A 22,500-nucleotide genomic window follows, 5' to 3' on the forward strand; every position below is an offset into this window, starting at 1 on the left:
CCTTTCTGTGACTCTTCCAGTCTCTCTGTGTCTCTGTACAACCTGCTGGTGACACTCTGTGACATTCTAAGCTTAGTGGCCAGATCTCTGCCTTGCTGTGATTTTTTTTTTTTTTTTTTAAAGTCTCTCTGTGTCTCTGTATAACCTGCTTGTGACACTGTATGACGATGTAAGCTCAGCTGACACTACTTTCTCTCTGTGAGTCTTCCAGTCTCTCTGTGTCTCTGTACAACCTGCTGGTGACGCTCTGTGACACTCTAAGCTCAGTGGCCACTTCTCTGCCTTTCTGTGATTTTTCTAGTCTCTATGTGTCTCTTTTACAACAAAGCACCAAGTTGTGCAAAAAGTCCTGAAACATTGAGCAGTTGGACGTGAGCACCCAAAAGTGCAGAGAAGGTCACATTAATTTCTTCTGAAAAGGTCAGAGGGCATTTTAGGATCAATGTGAAATTTCACCCGAGAATATCCCTGTCTTTTTGTGAGTGATGTGCCGTGTTGCACCCTCCCCTGAGTTGGTGCTTTCCCGTCCCTCTTGCTTGGTCCTCTGCGGCCTCTGGGCAGGCGATGGCGGCTCACCCCTGAGTTTAGCAGGAGGGGATTGGCACGGAGAGGGCAGGGGACCAGGCAGTGCTGCTTCCTTGACATTTTATGTGTTTTGATTTCCCACAGCGCCACCACAGGTGAAGGGAAGTATTACACGGCTCGACTTGTTTTCAGCCTTTGAATAGAAGCAGAGACTTTTTCCATTCGTTGGCAGAAAGCACAGGTCTTGAAAATGCGGATGAATAAAGGAAAACACCCGGCGTCGCAGTCTCCGATAATGAATCGCTATAGGGCAGACTCTGTTTATTTCCGGAGTTTCCCTTTAAGAGCCGCGTCTGCCGCACGTCTGCTTTCCGGGGGGTGTTGTGCGGCCGCGGTCCGGGCTGCAGCAGTTCTGAGAAGCCTGGGTTATTGCATTACGGTGGGTGATGGGGTGGGGGGGGGGGGGGGCTGCAGGCAGAGAGTTCTTCATAACCAGGTAATCGAATAGCGGTGCGTTTCAGAGCGGCGGTATCAGCAGTCATTAGGCGGTAATGCGATGAGGTCATCCCTCCCTACATGCTGCAAATGAAGTTATCATTGAAGAAAACTGTTACCTTCACCCCCCGACGGCCGATTACCACTTTATAAAGCACTCATTAGAGGCGCCGCACGGTAACGTCACGTCTGCTGTCTGCGGCCACCGCTTTAACCCCCGCCTGACTGTACGCACTGGTGTAACCCCCAGGGGAGCGGTGGATATAGCCTTCCCGAGACCCTCCTCCACAATCTCAAGTTGTTGTACAATGGATTTGGACAGTTAGCCTCTGTGAAAGCAAAGTGTAAAGCTTGGGGGGAGCTAGTAACGTCCATGTGAAAACTACGAGTAGTCGTCAAAAATCTCCCTCCTTCCTTCAATTGGATGTGGAAATGGCGTTCAGTTAGCAGACAGCTCCTTTTTTTTTTTTTATGACTTTTCCCATGCGGGAGCGTCCCTCCTAGGAATACATGCTGGATGCGAGGTGTGTGTGTCCTCGCTAGCTCTCGTGTGTCAGCACAGCTTCATTCCTGTAGTGATTTCCCCCTTCTAAAGCTATTACCCTCTTTACACCGAATTATTTCCTCTCCCTTAAAGGGTAATTTCACGCCCAAAATATTGTAAAATGTGCTGATTGCTTGGACGTCCAGTAATCCTGAGAACGTGGCTGTGGATCCCCAAGAAGAGCCCTGTCCTGAGTGTCATGGGGGTGCAGATGTGCGGTCCCCACTGCATTCTTTATAGGACGGCAGAGCGCAGCGTTTGGTTATTTCCGGCAGCCCCATAGATAGATATCCATGGAGCACTCAGTTTAGGACGGGCTCACTTTATTTTTTTGGGGAATAACTCAACTGCTCGTACAGCTCTGGCAAAAATTAAGAGACCACTGCAATATTGTGAGATTTTCTGCTTTTTCTCTTTGTATGCTGGCTGATATTGGTTACCATGATTACAGACCATGAATATCTGCGCCCCTCTCCCCCCTCCGCCCGTGCCCCTCTTCCCCCCCCTCCGCCCGTGCCCCTCTCTCCCCCCCTCCGCCCGTGCCCCTCTCCCCCCCCCCTCCGCCCGTGCCCCTCTCCCCCCCCCTCCGCCCGTGCCCCTCTCCCCCCCCCCTCCGCCCGTGCCCCTCTCCCCCCCCCTCCGCCCGTGCCCCTCTCCCCCCCCCCCTCCGCCCGTGCCCCTCTCTCCCCCCCTCCGCCCGTGCCCCTCTCCCCCGCTCCTCCCGCGCCCCTCTCCCTTGCTCCTCCCTCCTCGGCCCGCGCCCCTCTCCCCCGCTCCTCCCTCCTCGGCCCGCGCCCCTCTCCCCCGCTCCTCCCTCGGCCCGCGCCCCTCTCCCCCCGCTCCTCCCTCCTCGGCCCGCGCCCCTCTCCCCCGCTCCTCCCTCCTCGGCCCGCGCTCCTCTCCCCCCTCCGCCTACGCCCCTCTCCCCTCTGTAGACTTGCTTGTTTTTGTGCTGATTTCCCCCTTTACTCTTCCCATTATCCTAATGACCGGCCTCTCGTGTGTCCTCCTCCCACCGATGGATTCGGATCCTCCACTCGTCACTCAATGTTTTCTACAAATCCAATATTAGTTACTAATTCTGCCTTTTTAGTCTTTCACTTGAGTTTCCTTGAAGGAGAATTTGTTCAGATCTTCACTAATGATATGGCACTTGTGCGGAGAGGACTCGTGGCTGCGTCGGCTGAGCCGCTCCGCGCAGACGCTCCACTTACACGTCTTCCATTTGTGCCGATGGATTTACTTTAGCTCCTTTGAACTATAAGAGATGTCTCCATCTACAAAGGAAACGTTCTGCTCCGGGGCGCGCTCCTTCATGCAGACCACAGCGGGGCTGATTAACTATTGAAGACCCCGAGATTATTAGTCCTGCGCCCCGTCCCCCCCCAGTGCATGACCCCGGGCACCAACGGGCAGACAACGGCCACATGACCCCAGGGCAAATAATGGGTTAAGCTGCATGTAGACCTCAGATTTCCCCCCATGGATGACTATAAACGTCTGTCCATGGACATTTATGGCCGCTCGCGTCGTTAATATTGCATGTATTGGCAGCACGGGGTGATGTGCCCCCGGCACAACCAATGCATGCCGCTGATGATCAAAAGTATAGCTTGTTCGTCGGGTGATCAGGGACGTTTCCATGGTCCGATAACCGGGAACGTGGTTGGAGGACGGGGGCACCGGCCAATGCTCATTTTCTACCTGGGAAGCCTAATAGAGGTTGTCTATCTGGACAGCCACCGTCTATCTGCCCTGATGGCCGTCTGTTGGAGAGGTGTAGATTAAGACCTTTCTGTCCCGGCTCCCCAATGCAGAGGAGAAAGCCGCTGACAGATGTTTCTGGCACTGACTTACCACCCCTAAAAACAAAATAATTGGGTGTTAAAATCCAACTGATCTAGGGTTGGATGGACTCTGCACCCTACACCACACCACCCAGGCAGTTGGGTGGCTGTGATCTAGGGTTGGATGGACTATGCACTCTGCGCGGCACCACCCAGGAGGTTGGGTGGCTCTTCTGATCTAGGGTTGGACAGATTCTGCACCCTTCACCGCACCAACCAGAAGGTTGGCTGACTCTTCTGATCTTGGGCCGGACGGAGTCTGCACCCTACAGCGCACCACCCTGGCGGTTAGGTGGCTCTAATCTAGGGTTGGATGGACTATGCACCCTACACCGCACCACCCAGGCGGTTAGGTGGCTCTAATCTAGGGTCGGATGGACTCTGCACCCTACACCGCACCACCCAGGCGGCTGGGTGGCTGTGATCTAGGGTTGGATGGACTCTGCACTCTGCACGGCACCCCCCAGGAGGTCAGGTGGCTCTGATCTACGGTCGGATGGACTATGCACTCTGCACGGCACCCCCCAGGAGGCCGTGTGGCTCTGATCTAGGGTTGGATGGACTATGCACTCTGCACGGCACCCCCAGGAGGTCAGGTGGCTCTGATCTAGGGTCGGATGGACTCTGCACCCTGTACCGCACCCCCCAGGAGGCCAGGTGGCTCTGATCTAGGGTTGGATGGACTATGCACTCTGCACGGCACCCCCAGGAGGCCGTGTGGCTCTGATCTAGGGTTGGATGGACTCTGCACTCTGCACGGCACCCCCCAGGAGGCCGTGTGGCTCTGATCTAGGGTTGGATGGACTCTGCACTCTGCACGGCACCCCCAGGAGGCCGTGTGGCTCTGATCTAGGGTTGGATGGACTATGCACTCTGCACGGCACCCCCAGGAGGTCAGGTGGCTCTGATCTAGGGTTGGATGGACTATGCACTCTGCACGGCACCCCCAGGAGGTCAGGTGGCTCTGATCTAGGGTCGGATGGACTCTGCACCCTGTACCGCACCCCCCAGGAGGCCAGGTGGCTCTGATCTAGGGTTGGATGGACTATGCACTCTGCACGGCACCCCCAGGAGGCCGTGTGGCTCTGATCTAGGGTTGGATGGACTCTGCACGGCACCCCCCAGGAGGCCGTGTGGCTCTGATCTAGGGTTGGATGGACTCTGCACTCTGCACGGCACCCCCAGGAGGCCGTGTGGCTCTGATCTAGGGTTGGATGGACTCTGCACTCTGCACGGCACCCCCAGGAGGTCAGGTGGCTCTGATCTAGGGTTGGATGGACTATGCACTCTGCACGGCACCCCCAGGAGGTCAGGTGGCTCTGATCTAGGGTCGGATGGACTCTGCACCCTGTACCGCACCCCCCAGGAGGCCAGGTGGCTCTGATCTAGGGTTGGATGGACTATGCACTCTGCACGGCACCCCCCAGGAGGCCGTGTGGCTCTGATCTAGGGTTTGATGGACTATGCACTCTGCACGGCACCCCCCAGGAGGTCAGGTGGCTCTGATCTAGGGTCGGATGGACTCTGCACCCTGTACCGCACCCCCCAGGAGGTCAGGTGGCTCTGATCTAGGGTCGGATGGACTCTGCACCCTGTACCGCACCCCCCAGGAGGTCGTGTGCCTCTGATCTAGGGTCGGATGGACTATGCACTCTGCACGGCACCCCCCAGGAGGTTGTGTGGCTCTGATCTAGGGTTGGATGGACTATGCACTCTGCACGGCACCCCCCAGGAGGTCAGGTGGCTCTGATCTAGGGTTGGATGGACTCTGCACGGCACCCCCCAGGAGGTCGGGTGGCTCTGATCTAGGGTCGGATGGACTATGCACCCTACACCGCACCACCCAGGCGGTTAGGTGGCTCTAATCTAGGGTTGGATGGACTCTGCACCCTACACCGCACCACCCAGGCGGCTGGGTGGCTGTGATCTAGGGTCGGATGGACTATGCACTCTGCACGGCACCCCCCAGGAGGTCAGGTGGCTCTGATCTAGGGTCGGATGGACTCTGCACTCTGCACGGCACCCCCCAGGAGGTCAGGTGGCTCTGATCTAGGGTTGGATGGACTATGCACTCTGCACGGCACCCCCAGGAGGTCAGGTGGCTCTGATCTAGGGTTGGATGGACTATGCACTCTGCACGGCACCCCCAGGAGGTCAGGTGGCTCTGATCTAGGGTTGGATGGACTCTGCACTCTGCACGGCACCCCCAGGAGGTCAGGTGGCTCTGATCTAGGGTCGGATGGACTATGCACTCTGCACGGCACCCCCCAGGAGGTCAGGTGGCTCTGATCTAGGGACGGATGGACTATGCACTCTGCACGGCACCCCCAGGAGGTCAGGTGGCTCTGATCTAGGGTTGGATGGACTATGCACTCTGCACGGCACCCCCAGGAGGTCAGGTGGCTCTGATCTAGGGTTGGATGGACTATGCACTCTGCACGGCACCCCCAGGAGGTCAGGTGGCTCTGATCTAGGGTTGGATGGACTATGCACTCTGCACGGCACCCCCATGAGGTCAGGTGGCTCTGATCTAGGGTCGGACACCCGGAGATCCTTACCTAAGAGTCGGTAATTCATCTTCCTCAGTAGCGTAAAAGCTGATACTTACGGCGTTTCTTCAGGAGCAGTTATATCATTAACGTTGTTAAAGTAATTAGCAATTTTGTCTGTAAAGTGCCCCTAATTTGACAATCTGTAATCTCTTCATTATCTACGGGGCGGTAAGAGACTGCTAAAAACCACCGGCTCGACTGTGAAATGCTGTGTAAGATAACCCGGGAGGCTCGGGGACGCGGGTCAGGTCATCACATCAGGCACCTCCTAGGTCTCCAGACTGGTCCGTCAGCGTCACGTCGGCCGTATATAGGCAGCTGATCCTGGCACTGCTGTGTTGGAGACGGTAATTTCTGGTGTCTACTTCTTTCGTTGTGACCCTCTGCCATCCTGTGGGGTTTCGCCTGTCCCAATGGGAGTAGGTGTTTGTGACTTTAGAGAAAAAAGGAACTTATAAAGTTTGATTTTGCACAGACGATGTACATAAAGTAAATAGAGCCCAACTGTACGGAAAGGTCCGGAGCCCTGAGACCCTTCCTCCATCGCCCACTGATGAGGTCCTGATCAGACGATGGGTTTTCTTGTGCTGCCTCTTGGAATCCTTAGATATCGAATTCCTGAGGGATCCTTTCTCCTTTCTTTTCGAGTAGAAACCACATCAGTGATAAGTCTGTTCTCATAGTGTCTGGTGGCTCATGTGAACGGGTCATTAACGAGCGCTGAGATACAGTGCATAGAGGAAGTATATATACTTTACTAAATTTACGCGCACCATGGAACAAAGCGTTGTGTGTGAATGGTCATTACAAGAATTAAGAAATATTGGAATACGGCTTTACATTTGCACCTCATTGGCTGCCCTGACGTTGGGGACCTCATCTCTTCTCTTTCTGGCTGGCCTGACCTTGGTGACTTCACCTGTTATCTTTCTGGCTTATCTAGTTTAGGGACCTCCTCTCCTATCTCTCTGGCAGGTTTGACCTACGGGACCTCATCTCCTATCTTTCTGGCTCGTCTGCCCTTTTGCATCTCCTCTCATATCTTTCTGGCTGGCCTGACCTTGGTGACTTCACCTGTTATCTTGTTGGATTTTCTGGTTTTGGGGACCTCCACTCGTATATTTCTGTCCTGAATGACTTTGGGCACCTGCTTTCAAATCTTTGTTTCTGGCCGGCCTGACCTTGGCGACCTCCCAGCTTGTCTTTCTGGCTGGCCTGACCTTGGGAACCTCCTCTCATCCTTCTGGCCAGCCTGACCTTGGGAACCTCCTCTCATCCTTCTGGCTAGCCTGACCTTGGGAACCTCCTCTCATCCTTCTGGCCAGCCTGACCTTGGGAACCTCCTCTCATCCTTCTGGCCAGCCTGACCTTGGGAACCTCCTCTCATCCTTCTGGCCAGCCTGACCTTGGGAACCTCCTCTCATCCTTCTGGCCAGCCTGACCTTGGGAACCTCCTCTCATCCTTCTGGCCAGCCTGACCTTGGGAACCTCCTCTCATCCTTCTGGCCAGCCTGACCTTGGGAACCTCCTCTCATCCTTCTGGCCAGCCTGACCTTGGGAACCTCCTCTCATCCTTCTGGCCAACCTGACCTTGGGAACCTCCTCTCATCCTTCTGGCCAGCCTGACCTTGGGAACCTCCTCTCATCCTTCTGGCCAGCCTGACCTTGGGAACCTCCTCTCATCCTTCTGGCCAGCCTGACCTTGGGAACCTCCTCTCATCCTTCTGGCCAGCCTGACCTTGGGAACCTCCTCTCATCCTTCTGGCCAGCCTGACCTTGGGAACCTCCTCTCATCCTTCTGGCCAGCCTGACCTTGGGAACCTCCTCTCATCCTTCTGGCCAGCCTGACCTTGGAGACCTCCTTTCGTGTCTTTCTGGCTGGCCTGATATTGGGGACCTCCTCTCATATCCTTCTGGCTGGCCTGAACTTTTGGACTTCCTTTCGTATCTTTCTGGACGGCCTGACCTTGGGGACCTCTTCTCGTATCCTTTTGGCCAGCCTGACATTAGGGACCTCCTCTCGTATCCTTCTGGCCAGCCTGACCTTGGCAACCTCCTCTCGTATCCTGGCCAGCCTGACCTTAGGGACCTCCCTTCTTATGTTGCTGGCTTGACGTTGGGGATCTCCTCTTGTATCTTTCTAGCCGGCTTGACCTCGGGGACCTCCCTTCTTGTGTTTCTTGCTGGCGTGATGTTGGGTATCTTTCTGGCCAGCCTGACCTTGGAGACCTCTCGTATCGTTGCACCTCTTGTTCTGCTTACTCTCCATCTAACAACCTATCTAATGCCGAGTTATATTTGGCTGACATATTCTCAAGCATTCACAAAGTCTCTGCTCTTCCTTTCGGACAACTCCCTCCCAACCATCCCCGTCAGTATCTCCAGAGCGGACACCAACGTCCCCGTCGAGCTAATCTTGGAGCAGATGCCTCTTTCCTCCGAGGCGCCGGCTCTATCCACAGGCCGTGCTACCGAGCAGTCACAAATATGGAAGAGTGAGCTTCATTCCCACCCCCGAGCTTTGAGTATTTGTGAAAAAGATTTTGGAAAAAAAAGAGAAAAATGAGGGCACATGGGTCCAGCAGTGAGCGCGAAACCGAGGATAAACCGCCGCCGATAACCAAGAGGCGCGAGCAGTCAATGAGGGAGGGGGAAAAGTTTACCAAACCGAAGCCCCCGTCTCTGCGCCCCCGAGACCTGCAATCGGAATTGGATAAAGTCGTAGTGAATCGAAGAAGGACCCTCATCCCCAGAGTCTCCCAAGCTTCAAATGGCTGATAACAGGGGACAACAGCATCTGAGGATCCCCAGTGGGTCTCTTATGTAGTGTTTTTTTATTTTTTTGTATCAATCTCGTCACCCGTAGCTTTCACCTGAACAACGGCGCACATCGTCTCCAGCGAGTGGAATAATCCGTGCAGACGTTCGCCTTCCAGCAGCGTCTCCTCCCTGCCGCCGTTTATCACCTCCTGCCTGCCGGGGCTTGCCTTTTTTTCACCGCTCTTTATTCATTGTGCTTCAGGCTAGAGAAAATTTTGCAAATATGCAGTAGGCTGTGTCTCCAGCAATCAGGATGGGGTGAGTCAGCGGCGGTGTGCAGGATCTGTAGGTGAAAGGGGATGTATAGATGCAAGAAAATGAAGAAAAAAAAAATTAAAAATAAAATAAAAAAATGAAAATCATGAAAGAGATATATTTAAATTGGCAAATAAAATAAAAATGAATGCAATTTTTTTTAAAGAAATTAAAATTGTGTGTATGTATGTATGTGTGTATGTATGTATGTATGTGTGTGTGTGTGTGTGTGTGTATATGTATATATATATATGTATGTGTATATATATATATATATATATATATATATATGTATGTGTGTATATATATATATATATATATATATATATATATATATATATATATATAAATATTATTATTATTAATAATTTTATTCATTTATATAGCGCTATTAATTCCACAGCGCTCTACATATAATGGCAACACTGTCCCCATTGGGGCTCACAATCTAGAGTCCCTATCTGTATGTCTTTGGGGTGTGGGAGGAAACCGGAGAACCCAGAGGAAACCCACGCAAACACAGGGAGAACATACAAACTCCTTGCAGATAGTGTCCTTGGTGGAATTTGAGCCCAGGACCCTAGCGCTGCAAAGCTGCAGTGCTAACCACTGAGCCACCGTGCTGCCCATATTTATATAATATATATATTTCTCATGATTTTATTTATTTTTTTGCTTTCATTTTTTTTATTTTATTTGCCAATTTATAAATATTTATTTCAAAGGTGTCCTGGTATCTGAAGGCCAGGAAATAAATCAATCAGCTATTCGCTATATACCATGCAATTTAAGGGGGAGCAGCTTTTCGCAGTACACCCCTACCATAAGATAAAAACTCTGCAAAAATGACCTAAATCCCTATTCGCCCCACAGATCCCAATTAACAGACGACTTGAGGATGACTTTTTACCTTTTATCGTTTGCTGTAGATTCGTATAAGGATTTGTTCCATTGTTGATTTTGTCACCAGATCGCACAATGCATTATGAAATACGGTAATCTAGGACCTGATGAGGCAGGAGTGGTTACTTTGGAAGTCTGTATATTATTGTACTGTATATTGCTGATACTAGGATTAACATTTTATGGGTCCAACTATATAGAGATATAAATCATAAGTCTAAATATGTTCAGTCTCCTCCATCCCAGTGAGACAGACACCTGCAGCTTGTACTGAGTAGTGGGAGATCTTGACAGCAGCCGGGAGGAGGGACACTGAGGAGTTTTCCATAAGGCTAGTTGGGTTGAGATTCAGCAGCAGCAGTGAGGAGGAGGGACACTGCAGCTGTGAGTAAAGTTGGCAGATATTCAGCAGCAACTGCAGGGAGGAGGGACACTGAGGAGCTTTCAAGCAGGCTAGTAAGCAAAGGTTCTGTAGCGGGAAATAAGGACACTGTGGTTGTGAGTTGTTAGATGGGTGGAGATTCGGCAGCAGGGAGGATGGACACTGAGCAGCTGTGAGTTTGGCTAGGAGGCGGAGATTCAGCAGCAGCAAGGACGGACTATGAGGAGCTGTGAGTTTGGCTAGGAGGCGGAGATTCAGCAGCAGCAAGGACGGACTATGAGGAGCTGTGAGTTTGGCTAGGAGGCGGAGATTCAGCAGCAGCAAGGACGGACTATGAGGAGCTGTGAGTTTGGCTAGGAGGCGGAGATTCAGCAGCAGCAGGGACGGACTATGAGGAGCTGTGAGTTTGGCTAGGAGGCGGAGATTCAGCAGCAGGGAGGATGGACTGAGGAGCTGTGAGTTTGGCTAGGAGGCGGAGATTTAGCAGCAGCAAGGACGGACTATGAGGAGCTGTGAGTTTGGCTAGGAGGCGGAGATTCAGCAGCAGCAAGGACGGACTATGAGGAGCTGTGCGTTTGGCTAGGAGGCTGAGATTCAGCAGCAGGGAGGATGGACTGAGGAGCTGTGAGTTTGGCTGGGAGGCGGAGATTCAGCAGCAGCAAGGATGGACCATGAGGAGCTGTGATTTTGGCTAGGAGGTGGACATTCAGCAGCAGCAAGGATGGGCCATGAGGAGCTGTGATTTTGGCTAGGAGGTGGAGATTCAGCAGCAGCAAGGATGGACTGAGGAGCTGTGATTTTGGCTAGGAGGCGGAGATTCAGCAGCAGGGAGGACGGACTATGAGGAGCTGTGAGTTTGGCTAGGAGGCGGAGATTCAGCAGCAGGGAGGAAGGACTATGAGGAGCTGTGAGTTTGGCTAGGAGGCGGATATTCTGCAGCAGGGAGGACGGACTGAGGAGCTGTGAGTTTGGCTAGGAGGCGGAGATTCAGCAGCAGGGAGGATGGACTATGAGGAGCTGTGAGTTTGGTTAGGAGGCGGAGATTCAGCAGCAGTGAGGATGGACTGAGGAGCTGTGAGTTTGGCTAGGAGGCGGAGATTCAGCAGCAGGGAGGACGGACAATGAGGAGCTGTGAGTTTGGCTGGGAGGCGGAGATTCAGCAGCAGGGAGGACAGCCTATGAGGAGCTGTGAGTTTGGCTAGGAGGCGGAGATTCAGCAGCAGCAAGGGTGGACCATGAGGAGCTGTGAGTTTAGCTAGGAGGCGGAGATTCAGCCGCAGGGAGGACGGCCTATGAGGAGCTGTCAATCACACTCAGTGGAAGGAGATTGAGTTAAACTTTGGTAAAGGATTTTACTAAGAGCACCAGTCTCCTCCGGTCTATTACTGCTTGTAATCTGGAGACCCTTCGGCTCTTTCTTTCCATATTGCGGATTTAGTCACGGACCTTGTGCAAAATGTTAGAGCAGACGTGACCCGTGCTTTGAGAAGTTGGAGACTATTTCTTGACATAGAGCAGGAGCTCGTGGTGTGTGCATTTATTGGGTTTTTTACGTCTCTTCTTCATATATTCATGGTCTTCTCTGGTCTTGTATTTCACAGATTCCAGTGGATTTGATCTCTATCGCAAGAAGCGGCCAGTGGCCTCCACCCACCGACCCTGAGGGAGCTCTTCTATTGTGAGGTAATGACGCACCCCGAGTCCGGCTGCCCGGTTACTGCCACCGGTGTGATCAGATAGCCATGTCCTCTGCTGACAACAGCCACCTGGTGTATTAGGTCCTTAAATCAGGTCCTAAAGAAATTGAGAATGTCCAATCTTGTAGGGCTGCACTGTCTGGCGGCTGCCCAAGACGGATGGGCGTTGGCCGCCCAAGATGGATGGGGGTTGGCCGCCCAAGACGGATGGGGGTTGGCCGCCCAAGACGGATGGGGGTTGGCCGCCATAGACGGATGGGGGTTGGCCGCCATAGACGGATGGGGGTTGGCCGCCATAGACGGATGGGGGTTGGCCGCCCAAGACGGATGGGGGTTGGCCGCCCAAGACGGATGGGGGTTGGCCGCCCAAGACGGATGGGGGTTGGCCGCCCAAGACGGACGGGGGTTGGCCGCCCAAGACGGACGGGCGTTGGCCGCCCAAGACGGACGGGCGTTGGCCGCCCAAGACGGACGGGCGTTGGCCGCCCAAGACGGACGGGCGTTGGCCGCCCAAGACGGACGGGCGTTGGCCGCCCAAGACGGACGGGCGTTGGCCGCCCAAGACGGACGGGCGTTGGCCGCCCAAGACGGACGGGCGTTGGCCGCCCAAGACGGGGGGTACCTTCCCACCACGTCGGTGGGAGGGGGAGGCTTCGCTGGACTTTGGGGGGTGCCTTACCAGCATAGTGGGGGGCCCCTTTCCAACACCCTCATAGCTCAATACTATGCTCCCACAGGGCCCGGCCGTGTTTTATCGCCTCCTGTGGGGTCTGGCCGTGTTTTATCCCTCCTGTGGGGTCTGGCCGTGTTTTATCCCTCCTGTGGGGTCTGGCCGTGTTTTATCCCTCCTGTGGGGTCTGGCCGTGTTTTATCCCTCCTGTGGGGTCTGGCCGTGTTTTATTCCTCCTGTGGGGTCTGGCCGTGTTTTATCCCTCCTGTGGGGTCTGGCCGTCTTTTATCCCTCCTGTGGGGTCTGGCCGTGTTTTATCCCTCCTGTGGGGTCCCCAAATGTCGAGCATCATGAACCTGAAAAAGCTGCTCTCCTTCTGCAGTACCTCCTGCTGGCGAGCCTCCCCGGACCATTGCTCTGGTATTTTTTAATCCCCCCGTCTGTCAGCGGGTACAGCTGCTGGTAGGAGAGATATGACGTCCCTTTGGCTCTTGCCTTTTGGAGAGGTCGCCCGCATCTCAAGACTGTTTACTGCCAAGAACGCAAAGTATCAAATGGCGCGTCTCGGAGCCTCCGGCCGCTGTTGTCGTTCTCCCTAATTGAGGTGCTCATAAAGCATTCCAATTAAACCAGGGAACCTTTGCAGACGCCGCCGCGACGTCTGATGTGAATAATACCTGAGCCCGGCTGCACTTGGAGTTTTATCTCTCCAGGACAGCGAGATGCCCTGTGCACCCCCCCACCCCCGAGACCCCGCACCCTGAGACCCCGCAGACTGAGAGCAGCCGGCAAGAAACCACATGTGTAATGTCACCCCTCCATGATTGCAGAGCACGGAGATTATCTAAATGGTGACCGCCCCCCCATATAAGATGTACAAAACCTCAGCGCATCACGCATCCAATTCTCTCCGATTTTATTAATATGCACGGGAATCTGCTGCAGAAATGTATTTCATACCTCCCACATCTACAGACCCAACAAGAAATGTTATTCATAAGAGACTTCATAGAGAAGCCGCAAGGAGCAACCGCGTCCTATAGAACCGCGAAACGAGGAAAATACGGTCACAGCAATGTACATAGGGGCAGTATTATAGTAGTTATATTCTTGTACATAGGAGCAGTATTATAGTAGTTATATTCTTGTACATAGGGAGCAGTATTATAGTACTTATATTCTTGTACATAGGGGGCAGTATTATAGTAGTTATATTCTTGTACATAGGGGGCAGTATTATAGTAGTTATATTCTTGTACATAGGAGCAGTATTATAGTAGTTATATTCTTGTATATAGGGACAGTATTATAGTAGTTATATTCTTGTACATAGGGGCAGTATTATAGTAGTTATATTCTTGTACATAGGGGGCAGTATTATAGTAGTTATATTCTTGTACATAGGGGCAGTAATATAGTAGTTATATTCTTGTACATAGGAGCAGTATTATAGTAGTTATATTCCTGTACATAGGGGCAGTATTATAGTAGTTATATTCTTGTACATAGGGGGCAGTATTATAGTAGTTATATTCTTGTACATAGGGGCAGTATTATAGTAGTTATATTCTTGTACATAGGAGCAGTATTATAGTAGTTATATTCTTGCACATAAGGGCAGTATTATAGTAGTTATATTCTTGTACATAGGGGCAGTATTATAGTAGTTATATTCTTGTACATAGAGGTCAGTATTATAGTAGTTGTATTCTTGTACATAGGGGCAGTATTATAGTAGTTGTATTCTTGTACATAGGGGCAGTATTATAGTAGTTGTATTCTTGTACATAGGGGCAGTATTATAGTAGTTATATTCTTGTACATAGGAGCAGTATTATAGTAGTTATATTCTTGTACATAGGGGCAGTATTATAGTAGTTATATTCTTGTACATAGGGGCAGTATTATAGTAGTTATATTCTTGTACATAGGGGCAGTATTATAGTAGTTGTATTCTTGTACATAGGGGCAGTATTATAGTAGTTATATTCTTGTACATAGGAGCAGTATTATAGTAGTTATATTCTTGTACATAGGGGGCAGTATTATAGTAGTTATATTCTTGTACATAGGGGCAGTATTATAGTAGTTGTATTCTTGTACATAGGGGGCAGTATTATAGTAGTTGGAATTCTTGTACATAGGGGCAGTATTATAGTAGTTATATTCTTGTACATAGGGGGCAGTATTATAGTAGTTATATTCTTGTACATAGGGGGCAGTATTATAGTAGTTGTATTCTTGTACATAGGGGCAGTATTATAGTAGTTATATTCTTGTACATAGGGGCAGTATTATAGTAGTTATATTCTTGTACATAGAGGGCAGTATTATAGTAGTTGTATTCTTGTACATAGGGGCAGTATTATAGTAGTTATATTCTTGTACATAGAGGGCAGTATTATAGTAGTTGTATTCTTGTACATAGGGGGCAGTATTATAGTAGTTATATTCTTGTACATAGGGGGCAGTATTATAGTAGTTGTATTCTTGTACATAGGGGGCAGTATTATAGTAGTTGTATTCTTGTACATAGGGGGCAGTATTATAGTAGTGATATTCTTGTACATAGGGGGCAGTATTATAGTAGTTGTATTCTTGTACATAGGGGCAGTTATTATAGTAGATATATTCTTTTATATAGGAGCAGTATTATAGTAGTTATATTCTTGTACATAGGGGGCAGTATTATAGTAGTGATATTCTTGTACATAGGGGGCAGTATTATAGTAGTTATATTCTTGTACATAGGAGCAGTATTATAGTAGTTATATTCTTGTACATAGGGGCAGTATTATAGTAGTTATATTCTTGTACATAGAGGCAGTATTATAGTAGTTATATTCTTGTACATAGGGGCAGTATTATAGTAGTTATATTCTTGTACATAGGGGCAGTATTATAGTAGTTATATTCTTGTACATAGAGGGCAGTATTATAGTAGTTGTATTCTTGTACATAGGGGGCAGTATTATAGTAGTTATATTCTTGTACATAGGGGGCAGTATTATAGTAGTTATATTCTTGTACATAGGAGCAGTATTATAGTAGTTATATTCTTGTACATAGGGGCAGTATTATAGTAGTTATATTCTTGTACATAGAGGCAGTATTATAGTAGTTATATTCTTGTACATAGGGGGCAGTATTATAGTAGTTGTATTCTTGTATATAGGGAGCAGTATTATAGTAGTTCTTGTTTGGTAGTTCGGAGGTCATTGTTCCTTTGGAAGACCCATTTCTGCCCAAGCTGTAAGTCCCTGGCTTTTGTCTTGAGATGTTCTTCAGTATGGCCACATAATCTTCTCTCCTCATGATGCCATCTATTGTGTGAAGTCACCAGTTATTCCTGCAGCAAAACAACCCCACAGCATGATGCTGCCGCCCCAGTGTTTCACAGTTGGGATGGTTTTCTTAGGCTATGTTCACACAGGGCTTTTTGCTTTTTTGATATTTTTTTTTTTTTTTCCTGACCAAAGCCTGATCTTGCGGCAGGAAATCTTCTTCGAGTCATCTGCGTTTTTTTTTGGTGGCAGCTTTTTTTTCTACAAAATGGGTTGTATCTATGAAAAAATGTTGCAAAAACGCTGGAAAGTATTGAAATGCTCTTTTTTTTTTTTTTTTTTAAATCTGCAGCAAAAAGTAAGGGATTTGACAAAAAGAATCTGCAGGTGTTTGTGTGTGTGTGCATCAGATTTCAGAAATCTCAGTCTCTGCTGGGACTGTAAAATCAGCTTTTTATTAGGATGTATTTGCATAAAATCAAGGCAAATCTGCAGCTAAAAAACGCAACAAAAACTTATTAAAAAAGCCCTGTGTGAACATGCCCTTAGGCTTCAAAGCGTCTCCCTTTTTTCTCCAAACATAACGATGGTCATTATGGACCGTCAGACCACTTTACATGTGCCCAAAAATTAAGGTGTTTGTTCCTGTGTGCATATGCAAATATTAATCTGGCTGTTCCTTTTGGAGTAACAGCTTCTTCCTGGCAGAGTGGTCTTTCAGCCCATGTTAATACAGTACTCGTTTCACTGTGGATAATGACACAATCTTACCAGCTTCCGCCAGCATCTTCACAAGGTCTTTTGCTTTTGTTCTTGGGTTGATCTGCACATGTCTGACCAAAGCACATTCATCTCTGGTGCACAGAACCCATCTCCTTCCTGAGCGGTATGATGGCTGGACATTCCCATCTTGTTTGTACTTGCATATAATTGTTTGTACAGATGAATGAGGCATCTTCAGGAATCTGGAAATTGCGCCCAAGGATGAACCAGACTTGTGCAGTCCACAATTCTCTTCCTTAGATCTTGGCTGATTTCATTTGACTTTTCCATGATGTTACATAAAGAAGCCGTGTGTTTCAGGTGAGCATTACAATACATCCACAGGTGTGTCTCTAATTAACTCAGATGTTGCCAATAAACCTATCAGAAGCTTCCAAAGACATGATATCATCATATGGGCGGTCCCATATTGTTTAAAGGCACAGTACTCTTAGTGTATGGAAACTTTTGACTTTGCAAAAAGTAATAAAAAATGCCTTAAATCATTCTCTCTCTCTCATTATTCTGGCATTTGGGAAATATAAATAATTTTGACCTAAAAAGGGAAACGTTTATTCTGAGTTCATGTCAGAAAGTGAGAAAAAGCTGCAGGTTTTCCCCTCCGCTCTCTATAAAGACACATCTGCAGGTTTTCCCCTCCGCTTTCTATAAAGACACATCTGCAGGTTTTTCCCTTCGCTCTATATAAAGACACATCTGCAGATGTGTCTGTATAGAGAGCAAATGAGAACCTGCAGATGTTTTTTTATAGAGAGTGGAGGGAAAATCCTGCAGATGTGTCTGTATAGAAAGCGGAGGGAAAAACCTGCAGATGTGTCTGTATAGAAAGCGAAGGGGAAAACCTGCAGATGTGTCTATATAGAAAGTGGAGGGAAAAACCTGCAGATGTGTCTGTATAGAAAGCGAAGGGGAAAACCTGCAGATGTGTCTGTATAGTGAGCAGAGGGAAAAACCTGCAGATGTGTCTATATAGACACATTTTCCCATAAGTAGATGATTTGCTCTTTGTACACTCTAGAATACGGTATATACCTTATTTTCTTTCTCCTTCGGTCCTGACGTTCGTTCTTTGGTGATAACTCGGGGCCGGGGTTCACGTCGGCACATGACTGCGGCTGATGTCGGCGTCTTCACACTCTTGTGGGGACTGTCATTTACTGACGGCTTAAATGGCGAGACTGAAACATGAAAGACGCCTGTCACGGTCCGCGCTGCGCACTTGTGTTCTTTGCAAATCTTTCATATTTCTGACTTCCTCGTCCATATTTCCTCCTTGCATCGCTCTATCACTTATAAAACCCCATAACCATTGTCTGATTTGCACATTTATGCAAAATTTGGGTGTCTGAAAGTTGTTTTTCAACTCCAATGACTGATTCAGATCTTTGTTATGCCGGGAATACCCTTCTATTTTTTAACCATCACTTATGGATTTTGAACAAAACTCGCGTGAAATTAGATACAAGCGAGATGAATCTGAAAAATCGTGATTTATAGAAAAAAATGTGCACAATATTATATGTAAAAATGTATTAAACGTTCATTCAGGTAAAAAAATGTACGTACTAGCACGATCGCTACGATGGATCTTTGTTGTTACCTATGGACACCACCGCACTCTTTCGAAAGTGGGTTAAGAAAATCATCTCTGCCTACAGCAGCCAGGCGCTGCCCAGTGTCCATTAATTTCTAACCAATCTAATGACGCCAAAATCATCCACTAAAAGGTCCCTCTCTAGGGACTGGGCCGGCGGTCGACTTCCCCTCTCTGGGGACTGGGCCGGAGGTCGACTTCCCCCTCTCTGGGACTGGGCCGGTCGTTGGCTCTCCCTCTCTGGGATCTTGGCCGGCGGTTGGCTCTCCCTCTCTGGGATCTTGGCCGGCAGTTGGCTCTCCCTCTCTGGGATCTTGGCCGGCGGTTGGCTCCCCCTCTCTGGGATCTTGGCCGGGCGTTGGCTCTCCCTCTCTGGGATCTTGGCCGGCGGTTGGCTCTCCCTCTCTGGGATGTTGGCCGGCGGTTGGCTCTCCCTCTCTGTGATCTTGGCCGGCGGTTGGCTCTCCCTCTCTGGGATGTTGGCCGGCGGTTGGCTCTCCCTCTGGGATGTTGGCCGGCGGTTGGCTCTCCCTCTCTGGGATCTTGGCCGGCGGTTGGCTCTCCCTCTCTGGGATCTTGGCCGGCGGTCGGCTCCCCCTCTCCGGGATCTTGGCCGGCGGTCGGCTCCCCCTCTCCGGGATCTTGGCCGGCGGTCGGCTCCCCCTCTCCGGGATCTTGGCCGGCGGTCGGCTCCCCCTCTCCGGGATCTTGGCCGGCGGTCGGCTCCCCCTCTCCGGGATCTTGGCCGGCGGTCGGCTCCCCCTCTCCGGGATCTTGGCCGGCGGTCGGCTCGCCCTCTCCGGGATCTTGGCCGGCGGTCGGCTCGCCCTCTCCGGGATCTTGGCCGGCGGTCGGCTCGCCCTCTCCGGGATCTTGGCCGGCGGTCGGCTCGCCCTCTCCGGGATCTTGGCCGGCGGTCGGCTCGCCCTCTCTGGGATCTTGGCCGGCGGTTGGCTCTCCCTCTCTGGGATCTTGGCCGGCGGTTGGCTCTCCCTCTCTGGGATCTTGGCCGGCGGTTGGCTCTCCCTCTCTGGGATCTTGGCCGGCGGTTGGCTCTCCCTCTCTGGGATCTTGGCCGGCGGTTGGCTCTCCCTCTCTGGGATCTTGGCCGGCGGTTGGCTCTCCCTCTCTGGGATCTTGGCCGGCGGTTGGCTCTCCCTCTCTGGGATCTTGGCCGGCGGTTGGCTCTCCCTCTCTGGGATCTTGGCCGGCGGTTGGCTCTCCCTCTCTGGGATCTTGGCCGGCGGTTGGCTCTCCCTCTCTGGGATCTTGGCCGGCGGTTGGCTCTCCCTCTCTGGGATCTTGGCCGGCGGTTGGCTCTCCCTCTCTGGGATCTTGGCCGGCGGTTGGCTCTCCCTCTCTGGGATCTTGGCCGGCGGTTGGCTCTCCCTCTCTGGGATCTTGGCCGGCGGTTGGCTCTCCCTCTCTGGGATCTTGGCCGGCGGTTGGCTCTCCCTCTCTGGGATCTTGGCCGGCGGTTGGCTCTCCCTCTCTGGGATCTTGGCCGGCGGTTGGCTCTCCCTCTCTGGGATCTTGGCCGGCGGTTGGCTCTCCCTCTCTGGGATCTTGGCCGGCGGTTGGCTCTCCCTCTCTGGGATCTTGGCCGGCGGTTGGCTCTCCCTCTCTGGGATCTTGGCCGGTCGTTGGCTCTCCCTCTCTGGGATCTTGGCCGGCGGTCGGCTCCCCCTCTCTGGGATCTTGGCCGGCGGTCGGCTCCCCCTCTCTGGGATCTTGGCCGGCGGTCGGCTCCCCCTCTCTGGGATCTTGGCCGGCGGTTGGCTCTCCCTCTCTGGGATGTTGGCCGGCGGTTGGCTCTCCCTCTCTGGGATGTTGGCCGGCGGTCGGCTCTCCCTCTCTGGGATGTTGGCCGGCGGTTGGCTCCCCCTCTCTGGGATCTTGGCCGGCGGTTGGCTCCCCCTCTCTGTGATTTTGGCAGGCGGTTGGCTCCCCCTCTCTGGGATGTTGGCCGGCGGTCGGCTTGCCCTCTCCGGGATCTTGGCCGGCGGTCGACTCCCCATCTCCGGGGTCCAGCCAGATAATTATCATGCTCTGCACAGGCTCTTGGGATTTGTACATTTAAATATGGATGGATGGGGAACCCGTGTGTGACCCCGGTGATCTTTCTGCCGGCAGAGGATATATTTTAGCCTTTTTATGTAAGTACACCCCCACATGTGAAGGGCTCTACAGCACAGCTGCTGAACAATGCCCAGCGATGTGAATACCGCAGCCTCTCGTACTGAGGGATGATTGTTATTGTTTTCTCCGCTCGGGCACAATCCTCTGACGTTCGCAGCCACTTTCCATGATCAAAGGAAATGTCTGCAATCACTTATCGGGTTCATCTCGCGAATTTAACCAGAGAATTATCAAACAATATTTGCTGTTTCCTATTCGATCATGATCGTATGTCCTTTGTGTTTATTTACCGCTCCATACGCCACATAGTGGCTGGTTTTGGGTACTGCAGCTCAGCTCCTATTGATGTGAATGTGACCGGAGCTGCAGTATCAAGAACCACCACTACATCGTGTAAGAGACAGGAACGCGATCTCACACTTTGGAGCGGAAACGGGAAACAATCTCCAGATCTCGCTTATTTTTGGTGCGACTTTTTACTTTCTGCCCTTTTCTTCTTCCTTGTGACTCTTCATTTTGCTGCCAAAAAAGCTTGATTCTCACCAGTCACAGCGGAGGTTACCGGGAGCGTATGGCCTCGTCCTCTCCCGTATGATTGTTTTATCAGGGAGGTATTTGTGGTTTTGATCAACGCAGGGAGCAGATTTATTAAGTGTATTAAAGGGGTTGTCCTATAAATGGATGGAGGTCGTCTGCTGAGATCTTCCCACAGAGCGGGATCTGCTCCTCCCAACCAGTGGAGGCGCTAAAGCCGTTATGTGCAGCGGTCACGACGGTAAATCTATCCTGGCGTTGTGCCGCTTACACTGCTGCAGGGTTTATTACTCTGTATCAGCTTTCCCCTGTTATTACCCCTGCAATGTAATGTATATACACAGTGACTGCAGCAGCAGAATAGTGAGTGCAGCTCTGGAGTATAATACAGGAGGTAACTCAGGATCAGTAATGTAATGTATGTACACAGTGACTGCAGCAGCAGAATAGAGAGTGCAGCTCTGGAGTATAATACAGGAGGTAACTCAGGATCAGTAATGTAATGTATGTACACAGTGACTGCAGCAGCAGAATAGTGAGTGCAGCTCTGGAGTATAATACAGGAGGTAACTCAGGATCAGTAATGTAATGTATGTACACAGTGACTGCACCAGTAGAATAGTGAGTGCAGCTCTGGAGTATAATACAGGAGGTAACTCAGGATCAGTAATGTAATGTATGTACACAGTGACTGCACCAGCAGAATAGTGAGTGCAGCTCTGGAGTATAATACAGGAGGTAACTCAGGATCAGTAATGTATGTACACAGTGCCTGCACCAGCAGAATAGTGAGTGCAGCTCTGGAGTATAATACAGGATGTAGCGCAGGATCAGTAATGTATGTACACAGTGACTGCACCAGCAGAATAGTGAGTGCAGCTCTGGGGTATAATACAGGAGGTAACTCAGGATCAGTACAGGATCAGTAATGTAATGTATGTACACAGTGACTGCACCAGCAGAATAGTGAGGGCAGCTCTGGAGTATAAAACAGGAGGTAACTCAGGATCAGTAATGTAATGTATGTACACAGTGACTGCACCACCAGAATAGTGAGTGCAGCTCTGGAGTATAATACAGGAGGTAACTCAGGGTCACTACAGGATCAGTAATGTAATGTATGTACACAATGACTGCAGCAGCAGAATAGTGAGTGCAGCTCTGGAGTATAATACAGGAGGGAACTCAGGATCAGTAATGTAATGTATGTACACAGTGACTGCACCAGCAGAATAGTGAGTGCAGCTCTGGAGTATAATACAGGAGGTAACTCAGGATCAGTAATGTAATGTATGTACACAGTGACTGCAGCAGCAGAATAGTGAGTGCAGCTCTGGAGTGGAATACAGGAGGTAACTCAGGATCAGTAATGTAATGTATGTACACAGTGACTGCACCAGCAGAATAGTGAGTGCAGCTCTGGAGTATAATACAGGTGGTAACTCAGGATGATTACTATATAGATGTCTTGTAGTA

The 22,500-nt window shown here is 50.6% G+C and overlaps 1 protein-coding gene across 2 annotated transcripts in view; it reads left to right on the plus strand.

Annotated features, from left to right (window-relative positions):
- The window catches only part of TSNARE1 (t-SNARE domain containing 1), a 302,535-nt gene that overhangs the window by 9,102 nt on the left and 270,933 nt on the right, over nucleotides 1–22,500 (plus strand). For both annotated transcript variants that reach the window (XM_075316115.1, XM_075316117.1), the window contains exon 2: nucleotides 11,925–12,006. The gene's annotated coding sequence lies outside the window, so the exon portion shown is untranslated. The remainder of the gene's footprint in view (nucleotides 1–11,924; nucleotides 12,007–22,500) is intronic.

The sequence above is a fragment of the Anomaloglossus baeobatrachus genome, chromosome 6, assembly GCF_048569485.1.
Source record: "Anomaloglossus baeobatrachus isolate aAnoBae1 chromosome 6, aAnoBae1.hap1, whole genome shotgun sequence".
Lineage (NCBI taxonomy): Eukaryota > Metazoa > Chordata > Amphibia > Anura > Aromobatidae > Anomaloglossus > Anomaloglossus baeobatrachus.